Below are 21,139 nucleotides of genomic sequence, written 5' to 3'. Positions count from 1 at the left end.
TTAAACACATGAATGAACATACAGAATAATTCCATTTTGGTCGGAACTCGAACTCGGAAACTTGTTCGGCCAGTAATACAAATATCCATAAGGCATGAGTGTTTCATTGGAGATGTTTCTCTACTTCCTTCATTTTATCACTAATATATTTCTTTAATGTACAATAATAAATCACAACTAACTAAAAATAAATATTATATTGCATTTTCACATGCAATGTTTTTTACGGTTAGAGTGTGAACTGGCACATGTTTACTTAGATTGTTCTTTATTTATGTTTCGTGTGTAGTTAAAGATAGGGAAAATACTTGTGGAATGATTAGGGCTATAAGAATTCCGACCGTGACGGACTGGTTAGCACAGTGCGCTACGATGTCTGATGTCCTGGGTTCGAATCCCGTCGTTGGTATGGGTGTTCTTTGTGAGTGCCCCTTCATCAATTTCATCATATCACTCATCCTCGTCGTCGCGATTAGCAAAAGGTGAAAGAAAAACGACGCTAAATAAGAAAATAAAAATAGGTTTTAAGAAGCATTTATTTCCGAACGTGTCCTACATTTTAGAGTTATGTCTGGCCTTCGGAAGGAATTTGAAAAAAATCTCAAAAGTCTTATACGTATTTTGGGCATCACGTAACTTCAAATTAGATGGAGAAATATAAAATCGGAGGCGAGTCTGAGATAACGAGGTTCCTTCGAGAAGTATGTTTAAATCTACTGGATGTGCTACTGGATGTCCGTAAAAAAATACAGTACAATCCCAGCTCAGAAATTACTTCCCGATTTTCTAGATCCAGAGAAGTCAGGATATATGTATAAAAAATCTTACTTTGTGAAGTTTTACTGATACTATAAGTGTCGCTAATTTGTTCGAAGTAACACGTTTCATTCTAGAAATTACATAAGCAGTCCTTATTGGAGAAATAAGGAACACAATTCTGTTTTTTCCCAGTGTATAGTAGTATTTTACATTTCAACAAACAAGAACTTCCAGACTTTGTTTACGAAATTGTGAACTTTTTCCTTACAGAATTCATGAATTGTTTTCCCTTCTTGGCAACGTCTTGACGAAAACGTTCTGTCTTGCATACAAAAGTTGAAATCACATACGGCCGTGCTATTAATTAGCAGTTGAGGAATTCTCAACTCAACCGTTCAGTTCAACATTAATTTTTGAGCTGAAGATGTGTCATATTCTCGTTATATGCTAAGATGTCCTAGTAACCTCTTATATGTACTGCAAATGCATTCGTGTCCAACATTTTGAGACAGTTTTCCCTACTTTCCGGTGAAGAGTGATGTGATAGCCCTATGTGTGATGAAAATTGTTTTTACGCAATTTCAAATATCATTTATTCCAGCATTTCCTTCAACTTCTAATACCTTGTTATTACCTCCAATGCTTACACGACGTGACCTCCCCAATGGCGCACTCGTAGCGTCGTCGCCTTGTAATCAAGGGGTCCCAGGTTCGATACCCGGTGGAGGCACAAGTGGTTCGGATCCCACTTTAAACTTTAAGTCCAGTCCCAATTAGCCTTACTGTGCATAAAGTGGACTTAAAACACCAAATCAACCAACTTACACCACGTTTCCTCCGTGCTCGACCTTTAGGTTCAGAAATGTTTACAATACCCCCATCTCCCGCGTGTAAATAGCAGGAAACCACACTCTGGATTACCATAATCTATACAACTTGATTACTACATATTTTACGAAAATATTAGAATGTTAGATTGATATAACTGTGGATTGGAGCAAACGAAATAATATACCTGTTTTATACGCCCACTGGAAAGAGCGCATGCATGCTGAGAGTCACGCTGGCAGTGAAGGTCACTGATCGAAGCAGTTGGTGCTTGCTTGCTTGCTCAAGGAAACATGAAATTTTTTTTACTTTTTTTTTCGCCACACTAATGGTGAACATTTACAGGAGCGTAAGGAGTAGTATCGTAATCTATTGGAATTAGATTTTGTGGCGTTTAAAATATATCATAACAATATGTACATCTCTTTTGTGACCTACACTGAACAGTTTCGTTGACATGTGAAAGCAGAAATTTAGAAATCCTTCTTCCTTATGATTTCTAAACAACCGAAGAGTGTGGTGAACGTGAAACTACTTATTGTTCGCACACAACGATATGTATTATACAAATAGTATCTAATCAAAAATCATTTTACATCACATAAAGTGATTTTTAAGACAATTCTACCACGTATCCAACCAAAATTCAGATTGATTCCGAGATTCTGTTTGGGTTATTTGTGTTGCATTTCTACCTCTTGCGATAATGGCGGCGATGAAGATGATGGGTATTGATACGAATGCAATGCTACATCTAATCCTCAACAGGTTTCGAACCTGGATTCTCTGGCTTTGTAGAGAGTTACGGTGATTTTTATTTTTATTTTAATTTGGTATTGTAAGTCAACTTTATGCACAGTAAGGCTAATCGGTACTGCATCTACAGTTTAAAGTGGGATCCGAACCATTATTTGTCTCCACCAGGTATCGAACCCGGGATTCCTTGATTACAAGGCGACTTCGCTACTACTGCGTCATCGGTACGGTGACTACGGTAATGAAGGATTGAAAGCAGCAGTAAGACTAAGCTATTCTATAGTCAATATTGGAATTGTTAATGAATATTATGAATGTCAATTCAAATTGGAAAACAAAATACTACGAAATTTCCATAGTGCCGTTACAAATCGTTATTTTTCTCTTTCCACATTACTTTGCTACTAGGTATTTGCATGCTAAGATGTAGGAAGTGCTACACTTTCAGTCTGTGGAATTGAGATTTATTTCTGAGAATGAAGTAGTGGGAAAAGGATCACCTCACATGTTTGGATTATACCCCTCCCCCACACGCACACAAAGGATATCGGCTCTTGTTCTTATAACGAAATATAACATGTTTCAATTGTGTCAAGAAAACATGGAGCTTATTCACATCCCTACGGAACTTGGAAGAAAGACCACGTAGATATTGGGTAGTTCTGTTCCGACAAAATCGGGATATATATAGTAAATTAAAAAGCAAAGTGCTACCTTCCAAGCCATGAAGTCGTATAGGGGGTGTGGAGATAAGGCCCCAAGCTTTCTTGATCAGGCAGAAAGTGGGGATGATGTGATCAGCACCACACCCCTGGCAGCCTTCCCCCCATCCCCCCGAGTTCCCTCCAGGTACCAACTTTATACCGACGGTGGGTGGGCACCAGAGCCGCTTCAACAAGTGGACAAAATCCCGATTCTCCCCCGTCGCTGATCGAGCAAAGATCTCTCGCATGGTAATAAAACGCCCTAACGACTGAGCTGCTGCGGCACATATAGTATAGTAACCTATGTAATTAAGGCAAGGATTATTTTAGAGTTTCGTTCAACGTTTTTACGCGAATCATTTTCGGAGATATAACGTGTAGCTCTTTTCGGTTCTTCGACCTGGCTTGTAAAAAAGGCGATTTTCTGACGAACAACATTCCACCTGACAAGTCACGTGACTTTCCTACATTTCCTGTGTCTTTTGGCTATTGCATGAAAGACGAGTTACTCTCGAGACACACAGAATCACCCGATCACCTAAACGTGCAATGCGTGTTGCCTATTCTTCTGGCATTATTTACTGCCATTAAATACCTTTTTTCCATCACTGTACAAGAGGTCCTTGTAACCGATAGACGAGGTGGAGCCTTGATCACCGAGAATAATCCTACAAGGCAGTAATTTATTATCCATATAGACACACAGGTAAAATGTCGTATTGCGTCTTGCCGACGTATAGCGTGAGGGAGCGGGCATTTCGGATCACTCACTAAGAAAATCGAACCCGCGTCTTCCGCGGGGGAGTCAGACGCCCTACTGACCAAACCATCAGGACTCAACATAGTATGTAGGCAGCATAAATAAAGAGCACATCTCACAACTGTGCAGCTGCCCTTTCTACGCAGGAAAGATTGCAAAAACCTTCCTGCACCTTGCAGTGTACATCAAAGTTCAACTAAACGGGGAGCGCCATCTCGCGATTAGACTCACCATGCACAGGAGTAGTGTGATTTACAATACAACCAGGATCACTTATAGGTGTAGAAAAGAAGAGCTCAAATGATTAAACAGCCCGATTTGCCCACACTTAAAATTATGCCAAGATCCTCTTATTCCCCATTTCTTCAAGTGTGATATGCTCTTAATCCCCAAGAATTTTGAATCCTAGTGTAGAAAAGAAGAGTTCATATGCCCCGATTTGCCCACACTTAAAATTATGACAAGAGGGGGCATATAGCCCAATTGGCCATGTGTGTCCATATTTAAATCTAAAGAATTTTGAATTCTAGTGTAGAAAAGAAGAATCACCCTCAGACAGATTTGCCCATGTGTGTAAAAGCTACATCTCTCAGTTTGTTGTCCATAAACTTGTCAAAAATATGCCCCCGTTGATATTGTTTTGACTACACTTAAAACCTAAGGCAAAAAGCCACACACCTACACACCTACACACCTACACACCCATACGCACACACACACCTACACACCCACATACACACACACACACACACACACACACACACACACACACACACACACACAAAGCACATTGTTGAACCCAACTGATATTTTTTATTAAGTATAGAGTTTTGATTTGAACCCCAAGAAATTTTATATAAATACAAAAGCCAAAAATATTCACACACATACACACACACACACACAAAATATACAAAACACACTGCTGAACCCAACTGATATTTTTTTATTAAGCATAGAATTTTGAATTGAAGCCCAGGAAATTTTATATAATAAACAACAACAAAAAATGTCAAATCAAAAACATTGTAATCAATGCAAATAGAATATATCCAACCCCAATTGGGCTAAGCATCAAAAGAATTGTAATCCAGACAAATGCAGAACTCCGACAAAAATATGCCCTAAATGCCATAGAAAATATAGCATGGAATACTACACATATAAACATAAAAGTTCTTGTTCTGCACATTCATCAACATTGCTCCCACAACCATCTACATCTGGTCTGAAAAGGAAGCATGAAACACCTGTTAATGCTGGACCAGCAAAGCAGCCACGCTATGAACCCATCCATAGCAGTTTTAACGGCCAATTAAGGGATCACCGTTTTGTATCAGAGCCAAGATGTGACATTAAGAATTTTTTGAACAGTATAAATCCTGATGTGCAGGCAATTCTAAATACACAAAATGGCTCTTATAAGCTGTCCCTCAAATTGTTTACACAATATAAGAAGCCAAATGGCACAAAATTTACACAGCCCCACATAACAGAAACTGTACCGGTATATTCAAATGCAAATTCAGACAAAATAATAAGCAGTTTGATAGACCAATTGAATATTAAACACTCTGAATTTGCAGCAAAAGAGTCTGGATGGAGCCTATGCGGAACTTCACACAAGTTATATGTTAATATTTTTGAATTCAGCCCATTACAAGGATCTACATATCTGCCATTACCTGCCAATATCAAAAACAAAACAGCCGTGGTTAATATAAAAAATAATGACCAGAAATGCTTTTTGTGGTGTATTTTAGCTGCTTTGTATCCAGTTTCAAGGCATCCTGAGCGAATAAGTTATTATAAACAGCATGAAAATGATTTTGATGAGGCAATGGAGGGTTTACAATATCCAATGTCTGTTCAGAATATTGATAAATTTGAAAAAAAGGCCAGGCATATTAATGGCAAACAATTATCTATTAATGTATTTATTCGTTCTACTGGCCGTGGCAATTGCTTGATAGATCCTGTCAGAATCAGTACATTTGATGATGATTCTGCTGTTCCGATTGATCTGCTCTTAATTGAAAAGGATGGCACATATCATTACACTTTCATACATCATCTTGAAGCTTTAGTCAGAACACAACTAGACAAACTTTAGTAAGAAAACAAGTAAATAAATCTAATACAATATTCAAGTTGTGCAGAAGATGTTTGTCTGTATTTGATGGTCAAAAAATGGTGAATGGGGTTCGGGAAGTGAATGCAGAAATTGCTAAAAACAAGTTAATTGAGTATCTGAAATACAGTGGGAATCATAAACCTGTTCATATGGTGATGCCAATGCCAAGTGAAAATGCCAAATTCAAAAAATTTGAAGCCTTGTTGGAACACCCATCATATATAGTCTGTGATTTTGAATCAAATCTCAAACCTCTTGCATTCTGTAGCCCAGACCCTGAGGAATCTTCAATTACACCATACCAGTTACATGAACCTTCTAGTTTTTATTATGTGGTTGTACAGGATGGTGTTGTTAGTAAAGAAGATTTATACATGGGAGCAGATGCCATCAAAGAATTTGCACATAGAATAGAAAATGAGTGCCATGACATAGCATCTAATATTTTATTAAAATCAAAACCTATGTTGCCTTTAACAGAGAAACAGATTGAAGATTTCAACAATGCAGAAAAATGCCCGGTATGTGATTCTGAATTTTCAGATGCAAATATCAAGGTTCATCACCATTCTCATACAGATGGTAAATTCTTAATGGCCCTGTGTAATAGCTGTAATATTAAGATCCAGAGACCAAAATTTGTCCCTATATTTTGCATGGTGCATCCAATTATGATTTTCATCATCTGATCAGGTACGAGGGGTTTGACAAGCAGAATTTTAATATTTTAGCTGAAAATGATGAGAAATATATTGCCATTAGCAAAATAATTAAAGTTAATGGTGTTCCTATTCACTTAAGATTTCTTGATTCTTACAGAATTTTGTCTACTAGCCTGGCTACACTGGCCACTCAATTATCTGATGATCAATTCAAAATCACATGTACCATGTTTCCAAATCAGGACCTGAAATTAATTAGGCGAAGGGTGTATATCCATATGATTATGTTACAGATTTTTCTAAATTTGATGAGTGTTCTCTGCCACCACAACAAGAGTTTTACAGCAAAATCAGAGGATCTGGAATCACTGATGAAGATTATCACCATGCCCAGTTGATGTGGAACAATTTAAAATGCCAGACATTTGGTGATTATCACAAGGCATATTTAAAACTTGATGTGACCCTCTTAGCTGATATACTTCAGGCATTCAGAAAATCTTCCATGCAAAATTATAAGCTGGATCCAATGTATTTTTACAGTGCTCCGGGCCTACCATGGTCTGCAATGTTTTTAAACACTAAAATGCAATTGGATCTGATCCAGGATCAAGATATGTATCTGTTTATGGAACAATGTATAAGAGGAGGCATTGTGCAATGTTCTCAGAGATATGCCAGAGCAAATAACAAATATATTCCTGATTATGATCCAGCACTGCCATCAAATTATATACTGTATGTAGATGCCAACAGCCTCTATGGTTATGCTATGATGAAAAAACTACCACATGCAGGGCTTGAGTGGCTTGAAGATTTCAATATTGAAGATCTTCAGGATTTTGATGACAGTGACTATGGCCTCTTCTTAGAGGTTGATCTGACAATTCCAGATAATTTACACAACACATTTTCTGATCTGCCCCCAATTCCCGAGGTTAAGTGTTCACCTGGCTCTAAACAGAAGAAATTGATGATGACTCTAGAGCCAAAACAGGGTTATGTCATATATTACAAAAACCTCCAGTTCCTGATGAATCATGGTGTTCAAGTGACCAAAGTTGGAAAAGTTTTGAGGTTCAGGCACTCAAGATGGTTGAAACCATATATTGATACAAACACAGAGCTTCGAACATCTGCAATGAGCCAATTTGATAAGACCTTGTTTAAATTGATGGTCAATTCAGTGTATGGCAAAACAATTGAAAATGTCAGAAAACATATTGATGTTAAAATAATTACTGACCCCAGCCGGAGCAAAAAATTGATTGCAAAGCCCAACTTCAATTACAGAAGAATTTATGATGAAAATGTGGCACTTTTCAACATGAAAAAAACAAAGATTAAGTTTGATAAGCCTATTTATGTAGGGGCTGTGATATTGGAATTGGCCAAATTACACATGTTAAAATTGTATTATGATGTGTTGATACCTTTTTATGGTGATTGTGTAAAATTTATGTACATGGACACAGATAGTTTTGTTCTTGATATTCAAACAGAAGATGTTTATCAAGATATGGCACAGCCTGCATTGCTTGAATATTTTGATACCAGTGAACATACAAAGATTCAACCCCACAACAAAAAGGTGCCTGGCAAGTTAAAAGATGAGACACTTGGTGATGTTATTGTGGCATTTGCTGGGTTAAGGGCCAAGATGTACAGTTTTGAAACATGTAGTGGCGCTGTTGCCAAAAAGGCCAAGGGCATTGGCAGAGTGACTGCAGACAAAGAGCTTGAATTTGAAGATTACGAAAATTGCCTCAAATCATGTAGCACAATCAGAACATCAGAATCCAGAATTCAGAGTGTATATCACTTGTTGACTAGCAATATTGTAAGAAAAGTGGCTCTGGACCCACATGATGATAAGAGATGCATTTTGTCATGTGGCATACATACTTTACCATGGGGTCATTGTGATTTGAAAAGTGGTAATCAATGCCCAATTACAGAGCATGATTTGAAATAAATAAACATGCCTATGAACTTATTTGGGTTCAAAAAACAGGCTATTATGGACCTGCCAACACCACAACCCTCTTCTGATATGTTATCTAAACTAAGTGCTTTGTTAATTATTCATCTGAACAGCATACTTACAGATGTTGATGATGAAACAGGTAAAACATTGTACATATTTAACAATAACTTAAATCATTACCAATTACCTGTAGGTGGTCAATTGCAATTTATTACAACCCCTGAGGATAATGTCAAGATTTCAGTAGGGAGAAATATTTATAGAATTAAGCACTCAAACATGATTTCTGGCACTGTATATACTGTTTCTGCTGGTGACTGCTTGTATATTGAGGTCCCGGGATCATATGACAAGCTTATACCTTTTTTTATAGAATTAAGAATCAGATATTCAATAATAAATAACCACTAAAACAAAATGCATAATGATATATTTGGCCATACAAGGCATGAAGATCACAGTGATGAGATTCTGATGCTTGATGTCAGAGTCAAAAAATTAAGAAGTGATTTACAAGCTTTACAAACCACACTCAATGCCAGTCTTCAACTAGAAATTACAAATTTACAATCACAATGCATGGACCCTCTTCTTAAAATTGATTCTGAACTCAAAGTGCTGCTTCAGAGATATACTGATCTGGCAACATTGGTTAATTTTCAAAGTTTAGAAGAAGCTGTAGCAGCTCTTCAAGCCAAATTTAAGACCCAGGCGACCAACTCTGAGCAATTGAAACAGCAATTGGAAGAGCAGATAAATAATGTCCAGACACAGCTCCAAACAATTGTCAAAAGCATAAAATCACAAGAAGATTTTGATCTAGTGATTTCCACTCTAAAGGAACAGATTCAATCACTCCAGATACCTAATCTGGACCCCTTGAACAATGCCATAGCCGAGGTTAAAGAAAAAATTGAGACACTTGAAAATTTTATGAACAACTTGCCATCTTCTGATGCTTTGAGTGCAATAACTCGGAGTGTTGCAAACATCAAGCTGCAACTTGAAACATATGAAGATTTTGGAAAAATTCAAAGCACCATAACCAATCTTGAGGGTACAATAGCAGCAGTGCAAAGTGATTTGACAAATGTACAAGAATCCCGCCTGCCCGGTATTGTAGACACTCTTGTAAGTGTCCAGCAACAGATCACAAAGCTTGAAAACCTCAACACTGAATCTGAGCTATCTCATTTTCATCACTTGATCGATGATATCCAAACAAAACTTGAAATTTTACAGCAATCAACACCCACTCAGGCAGATATAGCCCTGCTCCAAAATGCTATGCAAAATGTGGCTGATGCTTCTGAATTAAATAATGTGAAATTGGCACTTGAATCTTTGCATAATACTGTATCAAATCTCCCTACATCACAGGAACTTAAAAATATAAAGAGGGCAGTGAATCGCATATTGAAATCAGAAGATATCAAGAATATCCAAACAGAGATCAAACAACTTACTCAGACAGTGGCCACTCTACCAACCAATCAACATATTAATGAACTGCATGCCCTGTTTGAGGATATCAGAAGACAAGTCCATGATCTTACTGCTCAAAATTCAAAATTGGCAGTTATTGAAAATTTGCAACAAATTGTAGCTAATATCAAGCAACAGCTAGGGACCATGGAATCCAATCAAGCAAATGCTCTGTCTGTTTTTGCCACCCAGCTACAAGAAATTGTGCAACAATACAAGAAACTTGTTGTGGACATAAAGATCAAGCCAGGCCATGATGATGTTGTTAGGACCATCAATGAGCAACTTGAATCTGTAACAAGCAGATTGCTTACAGCAGAAAAAGATATAACAGGCATAATTGAGAATCCAAAACATACAGTAATTCTTGAATTGTACAGCATCCCCAACAAAGAATATGATTCACCATTTACACCAGGTGGCAAAATATATATGCTGTCCCCTGCACAATTTTATTACCAGTTTTTTGTTGGGGGCACACTGAGACCAATCAAAATCAAATATTGGCTTCAACCACAGGCACACCACTACCCCACCTTATCAATAAAAAATGCTGACAACAAACCAAAAATCACCAGTGTAGAGTTAGAGGATTTTACAGACCCCAATACATTAGAAATAGCTTATGCTGAAGATGATGGCCCTCTGGAATTTAATATACAAATAGGAGACAAATTATATTTAGAAAATCCTGTAGTATCAGCTGCTGAACACCCCATAGTTGCAATATTCTTGTTTTCATATTATGTCTAGACAAATTATTGTTGATGAATTACACAGACAAGCCAGACATAATTATAAGAGACTGCCAGTAGTCACAAAAGGCATAGATGATTTATGGCAGAGCGACTTGATTGAGATGGCAAGTGGACAGCTGAAAAACTTAGACAAAATCAACAAGGGCTACAAATATCTACTCACTATAATAGACACATTTTCAAAATTTGCCTGGGCTGTGCCACACAAATCCAAGACTGGAAAATATGTTACAGAAGCCTTCAGGACAATAATCAATCAGAGTGGAAGATCACCGCGCTATTTGCAAACAGATAATGGCAAAGAATTTTATAATTCTGTGTTCCAACAATTTATTAAAAGCCAGTCAATACAATATTATTCGAGTTACAGTGATCTCAAAGCCTCAATTGTAGAGAGATTCAACAAAACCCTAAAAAATCTTATGTATAAACAATTTACACTTCAAGGTAATTATAAATGGCTTAATATTCTTCCAGAACTTCTACATAAATATAACAACTCGGTCCATTCCACAATCAACATGAAACCCTCTGAAGTAACTTCATCTGATGAGCAAAAATTGATCAGGACTGTTTATTATCCTAGATACCAGCCAACAACAAGAAAGGCCAAATACAAGGAGGGTGATCAAGTAAGAATCAGCAAATATAAGCACTTATTCAAAAGAGGATTTACAAGAAACTGGAGCACTGAATTATTTACAGTGGTTCAAGTTAAACCTGGGACCCTTAACACATATATAATAAAAGACCACCGAGGAGAAATTCTCAAAGGCCGGTTCTATGAAGAAGAACTCAACAAAACTAAACAGCCTGACACATATCTCATAGAAAAAATCATCCGCAGAAAAGGCAACAAGTTATTTGTCAAATGGCTAGGACTTCCAGAACACAGCTGGATCGATGCAGACAAAGTGATAATATGAGAACCTGGGATGTTATAAAAAGGCTGCCAGAACCTGAACAGCAGATTAAGAGAAATGGCAAGTTGCTGCCTGAAAATATTGGATGTCTTATTGTTGGGCCATCGGCTTGTGGTAAAACTACACTAATGATTGATAATTTTTTATTGGCACCCAACTGGTTAGACTGGAAAAACAGGCACTTGTATGTCTTCTCTAAGAGCTTGGAACAATTAAAATATCAGCAGTTGATGAAGCTATATGGTGGATTGGATATTGGCACTTTTGAATCAGATGTTAAGCCACTCCATGAATGTCTCGATAATTCTGTTGTTGTGTTTGATGACATTATACTGGATAATCAAAACAAGGTTAGACATTTTTTTACACAGGGCCGGCACAAAAACATTGATTGTTTCTACCTGGCACAGACTTTTTCTAAAATTCCGAAGCAGCTAATCCGAGACAACAGCAATTTTATAAGTGTGTTTCATCAAGATCATACCAACCTCAAGCACATACATGATGAATATGTAGGTGGAGACTTGAGCTACAATGATTTTTCCAAGTTTTGCAGTAGGTGCTGGAACCAGGACAGTTATGGGTTTGTCACAATTGATATGACAAGAAAACCAATAGTGGCAAATACAGAAATAAAATCAACAATTTTCTAGACATTGAAACATATATAAATAACCATGAAAAGGCCAATTATTGATGATCATAAATTAAGAGATTATCTTGTAAAAAGATTTAAGGGATGGAAATCACAGAGCCGAGGAATTTATGAACAACACAAACAAACAGAACAGCCTATTATTGATGCTATTAGTGAATTAGGTAAAAATATCAAAACTGTTACAGAGCAAAATCAAAATTTGATCACAGAACTTGTACCTGTAGCTGCAAGGAACATATTAGATTATCCATATTCATACTCCTAGTCCTGTTGCTCCTCGAAGAATTGAAGCTACTCAGGATCCTATTGAATTGGGTCTTCTTGCTCAAAAATATTTAAGCACACCTAAAGACAACAAAGATGAGGTCTTTGGCTTATATGCTGACACAGATCGTGATGGTAACATCATACATAGAATTGGCAATTTCAGAGTAACATTTATGGGAGATGATATAATTGTATATTCAGAATCTCATCTTGGAGAAAGAGGTGCTTTTGTTAAGTATCTTGGCACACCTGGATTGTGGGAACTGATGACTAGTAAGAGGCCTGGCAGCTATACAGATCAAGATTATGAGCACTACAAAGAAATATTAATAAAATCAGATGCTCTATACCAGAACAATGATCCCACACAAAAAAGAGTGAAGTCTAGCAGTGGAGCAAAATACAACAATTTAATCAAGCCCATATGGTCACAGATCAAGACTGGCAGTGGAATCAAACAATACAACACCCTGCCTAAAGAATTTGTGTGGGTTGATGATGTCAGGAAACTTGTAGATAGGTTATTGGTGATAGCTGGGGAGGAAAATGCTGGCAACCACAATTTTTACAATGAAAAGGTTGGAATTATGGACATGATAAGCACAAAATTGTCTAATTTTCTAGTGAATGACACTAAGGGGATTGGATATCTTATAAAAATTATTAATACTCTACCACCTAAATTTTGGAATATTTCTGAGGGCCGGGGGTTGGTTAATGACATTATAAACAAGCTGCCATTTGAACTACACATTCCAGGCTATCAGTATTGTGGTCCAGGCACAAAATTGGAGCATAGATTAAACAGAGGTGATCCTGGTGTTAATCCCCTAGATGCTGCTTGTAGAGACCATGACATAGCATACAACACACATTCTGATCTTGACAGGAGACATGTTGCAGACAAGAAATTAGAAGAGGCTGCATTTGGTAGATTTGTAAGCAAAGATGCTTCTTTGAGTGAAAGAATAGCAGCATTGGGGACCACCATAGCTATGAACACCAAACAAAAACTGGGGTGGGGGCTGTGAATATGTATATAATAAACCTAGAATGAAGGCCAAGGGTGTTATGTATCAAATACCTTATGCAGGTCTTAAATCTCTTAAAACTATTGATAGTCTTTTAACCAAAAAGCAGCGCAAGAAAAAATGGTCTTGTCTTGCAAAGGACCATGGTATGAAATTGTTGCTTAGCACCCCCCAATTAAAAATATTACAGCAATCCAGGAAAAATCACATGTGGGGGGTTTCATATTTACTATCCCGGCCATCTTAGCAGCACTTGGGGCTGTTGGGAGCTTGGCTGGGGGATCAGCTGCCATAGCAAAAACAGTAATAGATGCCAACAAGAATAGGGCAGAATTAGATGAATTGAAGCGCCATAACCTGGCCATGGAGAAACAAGGCAAAAGTGTTAAGAGAGCCATGAATAAGTTTTAAAAAAACAAGAGCCGCTTACAAACCAAGATATTGAAGCTTTAATCAAGCCACTGGGCATCAAAAATTTTAGAGGTGTGTACATGTCTGATTCTTTGCCAGAGCAACCACTCAACAAAGAGTGTGGCATAGTTAATTTGGATAAGTACAAAAATCAGGGCACTCACTGGATTTGTTATCTTAAATATTTAAAAGATGAGGCATTTGTGTTTGATTCATTTGGAGGTGTTCCACCTGAAAATTTAATAAAATATCTAAAATCAGCTAATCTTGATTACAATAATGCCGTGTTCAAAACTTCAAAGATGTTAATTGTAGACATTTGTGTTTATCTGTTCTTAGATATATGTCTCAAATAAATAAACCATTAATTGAAAATTTTCAAAAAGCCTTGTGGTATCTGAAACATCATGGGGGTATTCCATCTCACCAGCCAAAATTCAATATTGAAACTCAAATTACATGATGATATAGTGTATCCCAAAACAATAGCTCTCAGAGCATTTTATGGCATGTACTTGATCCCTAATATTACACACCACAACAACAAAATTGCAGTAGGGGATTAAAAAATTGTCATCACTCCAGGGCAGTATAATCTGTCCACTCTAAATGCTCAATTACCCAGAGGTATAGTATTAACTCAAAATTCTGTCACTCACAGAGTAGAGATTGTATCTGCTACAGAAACAGTGGATCTGGATACTATAGGAGAGCTGTTAGGCTTTGAGAACAACACAAAACTTGAACCAGCCATCGAACACACTGCTATTAATATACCTAAATTCTTAGCCATAGAGACTCTAAATATACACTGTAATGTGGCCGAGGGTATGATCACCAAATCAAATGGCATAGCACTCACAAACAAACTGGCATCATTGCAACATTTAAACCTAATTCTGAATTTATGGAGCCCATCATCTACACTCCATCCCCAACATTATATTTTCCTGTGTGCCATAATAGAATAGATAATATTGAATTGATGGTCACTAATGAAAAAGAAGAATTAGTTGATTTTGCTGGAGCCACAACAACTGCAATCATAGAGATTAATATTTAAATAAAAATACATACAAAAAAAATGGAAAATATTGAGAGTTATGAGCTACAATCATTCCCTCCAAACAGGAGGACATTTGCAAATTTAAATCAACCCAACACAGAGATTGAGGTTGATCTTGATGTAGGGGATGGCTTTATACACCCCCACAGAGCAGATCTATACATCAAATTTGATGTTGTAAAGCTCGATGGAACAGATTATCCGGCAAATTCAAATATAAGATTGATGGACAATTTTGTGCCGCATCTGTTCTCTGAAATTGAGATCAGAAAACATGGCGTTGTTATAAACAGAGTGGATTATCCCGGCATTACCTCCACAGCTTTGGCCACACTAAAATTATCCAAAACCGAGGCTTCTTACTACAAAATAGGTGGATTTGAGGCTGGTGATAAAATATTATCTAAGAGCCACACACTGCTGTTCCCTATGCGCCTGTTGCCAGGATTCTTCTCAGATTACAAAGATATTATGTGGAAGGGTGGTTTAAGAATCACATTTAGAAGAGCTGCCAATGATAATAATGCTTTGATGAGGTACAGTACATTAAACTCTACAGGGGAAGCTCTGCCCAATACCCTACCTGATGAAGGCAAATGCCTTATTCAGACTATGGAGCTAAGAATCCCGGTTGTTGAATATGAAGCCAGTTATGCTCTTAAATACAAAGCAGATATAATAAAAAATCCACAGATTCCTTTACAATTTTATACATATCAATGTGTACAGAAGCCTGCCGCTGGTACTTATTATGAGTTTGATGCTACAAATTCATTCTCCAGTATACAATATGACATGCCGGATTTTGTGGTGGTTCTGTTTCAGACTGGAAGACACAATAATCAGGAAAAAAATTCAAGTAAATTTGATAACTGCAACATCAAGAACATATATCTTAAAAATGGCAGAAATGAGGTATTTCCTAGAGAAAATTATAATTTAGACATGTCCAAGGATGATTTCCTTAAATTATATGAGGCATTTACAGCATACAAAAGGGTCACTACTGGCAATACTGACATGTATTACACACCAGATGAATTCAAAGCACAGAGACCCATGTTTGTCATCAACACTTCAAAAAGGAAACAAGTTGTGGTTAATGACAGGACAAACATTAAAATTATCTGTGAATTCCACGATACACTCCCCGATGACACCATATGTAGTGTTATTCTCATAGGTGAAAAATCATATGTTTATGATGTAAGAAATGAGAGAGTCACAGAACAATTCTAGAAGATTTTTGCACAATGCATTGTCTTAATACTAGTTTGATATGAATAATAAAAATTTCTGTATATTAAATCAAACAAACCTATAATTCAATTTATACAAATCTGCTGTATTTTTGTGTTTTATAAAAAAATATGTGGAGCACTGCAACAACATACCCACACTCTTCAGCCACTATCACAATACTAGCTGATATGTAATGCAAAATCTTTTTATCGTGAAGGTACCTTAAAATATACAGCTTAAAAGGCTACGACTCTTCCGGATGAGCCAGCTCCGCCATTTTCCTACTACTGCAGAAATAACCGGAAGTGGACCGGAAGTAAATATGTGTGTGTGTGTGTGTGTGTGTGTGTGTGTGTGTGTGGGTGGGTTTGGGTGTGTTAATACGTTTGCTCTAGTTTTAAGTGTAGCCAAAATCAATATCAAGAGGGGCTTATTTTTAACAAGCTTATGGACAACAATCTCACAGATGCAGCTTTTGTAAGTGTAGCTTAATCAATCTGAGGGGGGTCATACTTTCCCGGGAAATTCCCGAGGGCATTTTTACAAAAATCTTGGATTAGACAGAGTACCACACTTGAGCAAAAAGCTCATATGGGCATGTTGAGCTAATTTTAAGTGTAGCCAAATCTGCCTGAGGGGGGTTCATACTTTCTCGTCCTGGTTGTATTGTAAATCACACTACTCACAGGTACTGTGAAAGCCTGGACAAGCGGAATAATCTTATTTCCTGAACTGGCCGTACACTGTTCAACTAGCAGAGATATTAAAACTTTTAATAATACATTAATTTAACAAAAACTTTATTAATATTTAGAATAATGGCACTGTAAATTAGGTAATACATTATCCTTCATCTGTCCTTTCTGCTAACTTGCAATAGAAATTCGTTGGTGTTGTGCGACCCCTAAATATTATTCGATTGAGCTGAAATTATGAATAGTTAATGTTTATGTATATTGTCCGAAAATAGGAGGATGAGAAGAAAGAAATTCATAACTTTATTTTTTTGAAGCACCCTATATATAGAGAGAAAAAGGTCTAAATGTGGGCACCCCTTTTTATGTTGTCACTTTCGGAGCAAGAATATTAATATATCAAGCACCTGCCTTTAAAATGCATAACTATGAAATATATACTTACATGTAATAGTATTCCAAAGTATAGAAGGTCTCAATTTTTTTTTAAAAAAAAGCAATTTCCAGAAAATGGTAAAATGATGTATTTCAAAATTGTGGTGTAAATGTGGGCTACTAGTGGCAATATCACAAAATGCAATTAAAATTTTAAAAAATAGTCATTTATCGCTAAATAAAATTCATATTTATGAATAATTTGTTGTTTTGAAAATCACGCGCAATGGGAAAAATCGAAATTAAGAGAAACATCCAAATAATTGTTGAAAATGTGATCTCAACATTAGCCCTTATGTCATAGCCAATATTTAGACCATCATGCTATTTTTCTTCTTCAATTTATTTTCGCTCTGTGTGGTACATATTTCACAAACAAATCATGGCATTATAAAATACCACATTTGTTTTATGTACCGCTAATATCATAACCTATACAAAGCAGATGAGAATTCAGAAAAAGTTTGGTTAAAATATAGCTGCAAAAAGTTTTCGGAGATCGCAATTCTATAACAGAGTCCAAGGCCGAAACTAACCACCACTTTCTCTTGCGAATTGGCGCCGCAATCCTTGTCTTTGTGACATAACCAGTTCCAATAGCCTCTAACAGGCTGCAGCACCCGGGAGCGCTGATAACTCCAAAACCCATATTTAAACCTTATATATATATATATATATAGACACACACACACACACATTGGAAAATAAATATTTAGGTATTTATTTTCTAATTAGAAGCCCTGTGGAGTCTTGAAGCCTGTTGAGCTACATAATTCATCACGTAAGAAATCAACAAAATATATAAATATTAGTCTACCATCATTGATATGTCATTGCTTAACATTTTAACTATTACATGAAAACCAAATATGGACTTAATTCTTGAACATGTCATTTTGACTCATGATTCGAATGAACACTGCACAGCATAAACCAAGACGTTTTGCTGTCTAGAAGTAACTGTTACCCTGACATCAGAAAAGAGGCGAAACATGATTGTTGTTACACCAGACATACTTACTACTCTTTATATTCTTTACGAATATTGCAATTCATTCGAGTTATTGTGCAATGGAACAGCAACATCAAATTAAATTCATTATGGGTTGTTTTCGACCAGGGGGCGTATATGGACATTATCCATATGTAATGAAGATATTCTGGATTCGGTTCTCGGTGCTGGTACATTCCATGTCAAACAGATGTAGTATGGAAGTAGTCTATTACTGCTGAACGTTTCCTTTCTATTATTTGGTAGTTTAGCAAGGATATTATTGAAGAATTATATATAATGTTGCTCAAACGTTTCTTGTTCGTTTGGATTTAACAATGTCATTCCTATTCATAATATTGAGGCACGGCTATTCGGGAGAGAGGCACAAGCAAGTTTTGGTTGTACATATCATCCAAAGACTACAAACTTTCAAGAAAGTTGTATGAAGGGAAACCTTCAAGCCGTATGTGAGATTTTCAGTGACAACTGTGGGATAAAAATTGTCAGTGTATGTAGTCAATATCAAAATTCCACAAAGAAAACTGTACAAATGGTTCGGAAGCAGTGGCGGCGATTGGGTTCGAAAACGTTTGGCGGGGGAAAGGTAGAAAACGAGGGGGCAAAAACACATTTCTTCCCTTTGTAGATACGGTTTGGTATAGTGAAGGGGCAAAAGTGTCAAAAGCTGGGGGCGGGGGAAGGGCAGCGGCCCCCATAAACGCTACCAAAGTTCGGATGAGTCAAGTGATGCCACAAATGACATCAAATGTGGTTATGTTATGAAATAATGAAAGCATAAAGATGAGAAATTTCAAGTTAAAGATCCTCGTTGTCCTTACACATGATAATTTAATGCTTATTAAGAGTTCATGTCCTTACAATTATCAAATAAATTGAAACATGTGGACTGTAACACTGTATTATTTTGAACTGTGTTTACATATTATTATTCTCAATTATTAGAAATTTATAATAAATAACAATCTAAAGAGGCATATGCGTACCTTTTGCTGGAAACGTCTTGCTGGGATCTGCTTAAAACTGACAAAACTATCAGTTGGCAACTCATTATAAATTTTTTTATCGTTATCATAAGAGTTTAAGGAGCAGTTATTATCTCTTAGCATTCAAGAAGTTTTAAAAATATCTGCTCGAACAGACATTTGGAAAATGATCAAATATTTGTCGTACCATAGTAACACACACAATACAATATTTACTTTTTATTAGGCGTATCACGACAATCAGTATGACCAAATGCTGATAGATAAGTTATGATAACAAATGCACACCTGCAATCCGATTCCATGAACATTGTAATATAATCGTGAAGGAATGAAGTATATCTTGTAAAATTCGTCAGCACATAACGAACAAACCACCTGACAGACAAATATTGCCAGTCACTTATCTTATATTATGCTTCCTAAAACCCATTCACAAGCGTACGAATTATTTAGTACTACATTGAGATTTGTGTCTCAGTTATTCTAATCAATAAAACAAATATATCATGTATATTTTCTATAAATTATACAGTGCCCTTTTTAGCCTACGTGCCCGTGGAGCGGCGGCTAGCGCGACGAGAAGTAAGATCGCATAAGCCGGCATTTAGACGCACAGCTGTACGCTGACTTGCCACTGGACGCGTCAGTGCTTCATTATCCAGGTGTTCTGTTTGCACGTGTTTGTGAAGTGTTAGGGTGTTAACAAGTGTTTTATGAGGTATGTGTGTGGAGACAACCATGTGTAGAGGTAGAGTGGGAGGTAAGGAAGGTAACCCCTAATGCATAATAGACTCGCCCTAGATAGTCGCGCGTGGGCACGTGATATGCGTAGGAGGTCGAGCAGCAATGAGTGGTTTTGCTGCGAGACAACGCGCGGCCACATACGTCAGCTGTTACAAAGAACACTTTGGAGACGTTAGGGTGGACAGTGTTGGACCACCCACCATATAGTCCTGATCTATCGCCATGCGACTTCCATATATTTGGTCCTTTGAAAAATCCACTGAAGGGTCTCGGAAATGAAGTCACGGACAATGTTCGCAACTAGTTTCGATTGCAGCCGAAGGAGTTCAACGACCATGGTATTCACCGCTTGGTGAAACAGTGGGACAAGGGCTTGTGTAACTTTGGAGATTACGTTTGAAATAAAGCTTGTTGAATTTATTCAGTGGCCCGTGTTCCGTTTCCATCTGATCCAACGTAATAGTGTTTTGTTTTAGTTTACGTATTACTGGTGCTTTCTGCAGTCCTGATAATGCCACATACAATTTAAAACAACAAATATTTATGTACGACTCTTCCGTCATTACTAATTCCTGTAGGGAAGTTAGAAGGCGTTTTGCAGCAGAATTCCCAGATGTTCCCGTTCCACACAGAGAGTGTGTTCGGAATCTTGTATACACATTTATGGAAACAGGATCTGTTGTTGATAAGAAGGGAAGGTTGGAAAGCGTGTGCTTTCTGAGGAGAAATTAGAAGACGTTGGAGCACGATTGGAACATAGTGCTTAGAAATCCCTCAGACACCTAACACAAGAAACATCTCCATGTCGTCTGCGCAGCAAGCTACCAAGCTTT

General features: G+C 37.0%; 1 protein-coding gene across 2 annotated transcripts in view; it reads right to left on the bottom strand.

Annotated features, from left to right (window-relative positions):
* LOC145979545 (retinaldehyde-binding protein 1-like) overlaps nt 1–19,591 on the bottom strand; it is an 87,611-nt gene extending 68,020 nt beyond the window's left edge. For both annotated transcript variants that reach the window (XM_083112515.1, XM_083112516.1), the window contains exon 1: nt 19,560–19,591. The gene's annotated coding sequence lies outside the window, so the exon portion shown is untranslated. The remainder of the gene's footprint in view (nt 1–19,559) is intronic.
* Between the last annotated feature and the right edge of the window lie 1,548 nt (nt 19,592–21,139).

Source organism: Lepisma saccharinum, chromosome 26 (genome assembly GCF_977018435.1).
Source record: "Lepisma saccharinum chromosome 26, izLepSacc3.1, whole genome shotgun sequence".
Taxonomy (NCBI): Eukaryota; Metazoa; Arthropoda; class Insecta; order Zygentoma; family Lepismatidae; genus Lepisma; species Lepisma saccharinum.
The sequence above is the reverse complement of the archived record's forward strand: the minus strand, read 5'-3'. Positions and strand labels throughout refer to the sequence as shown.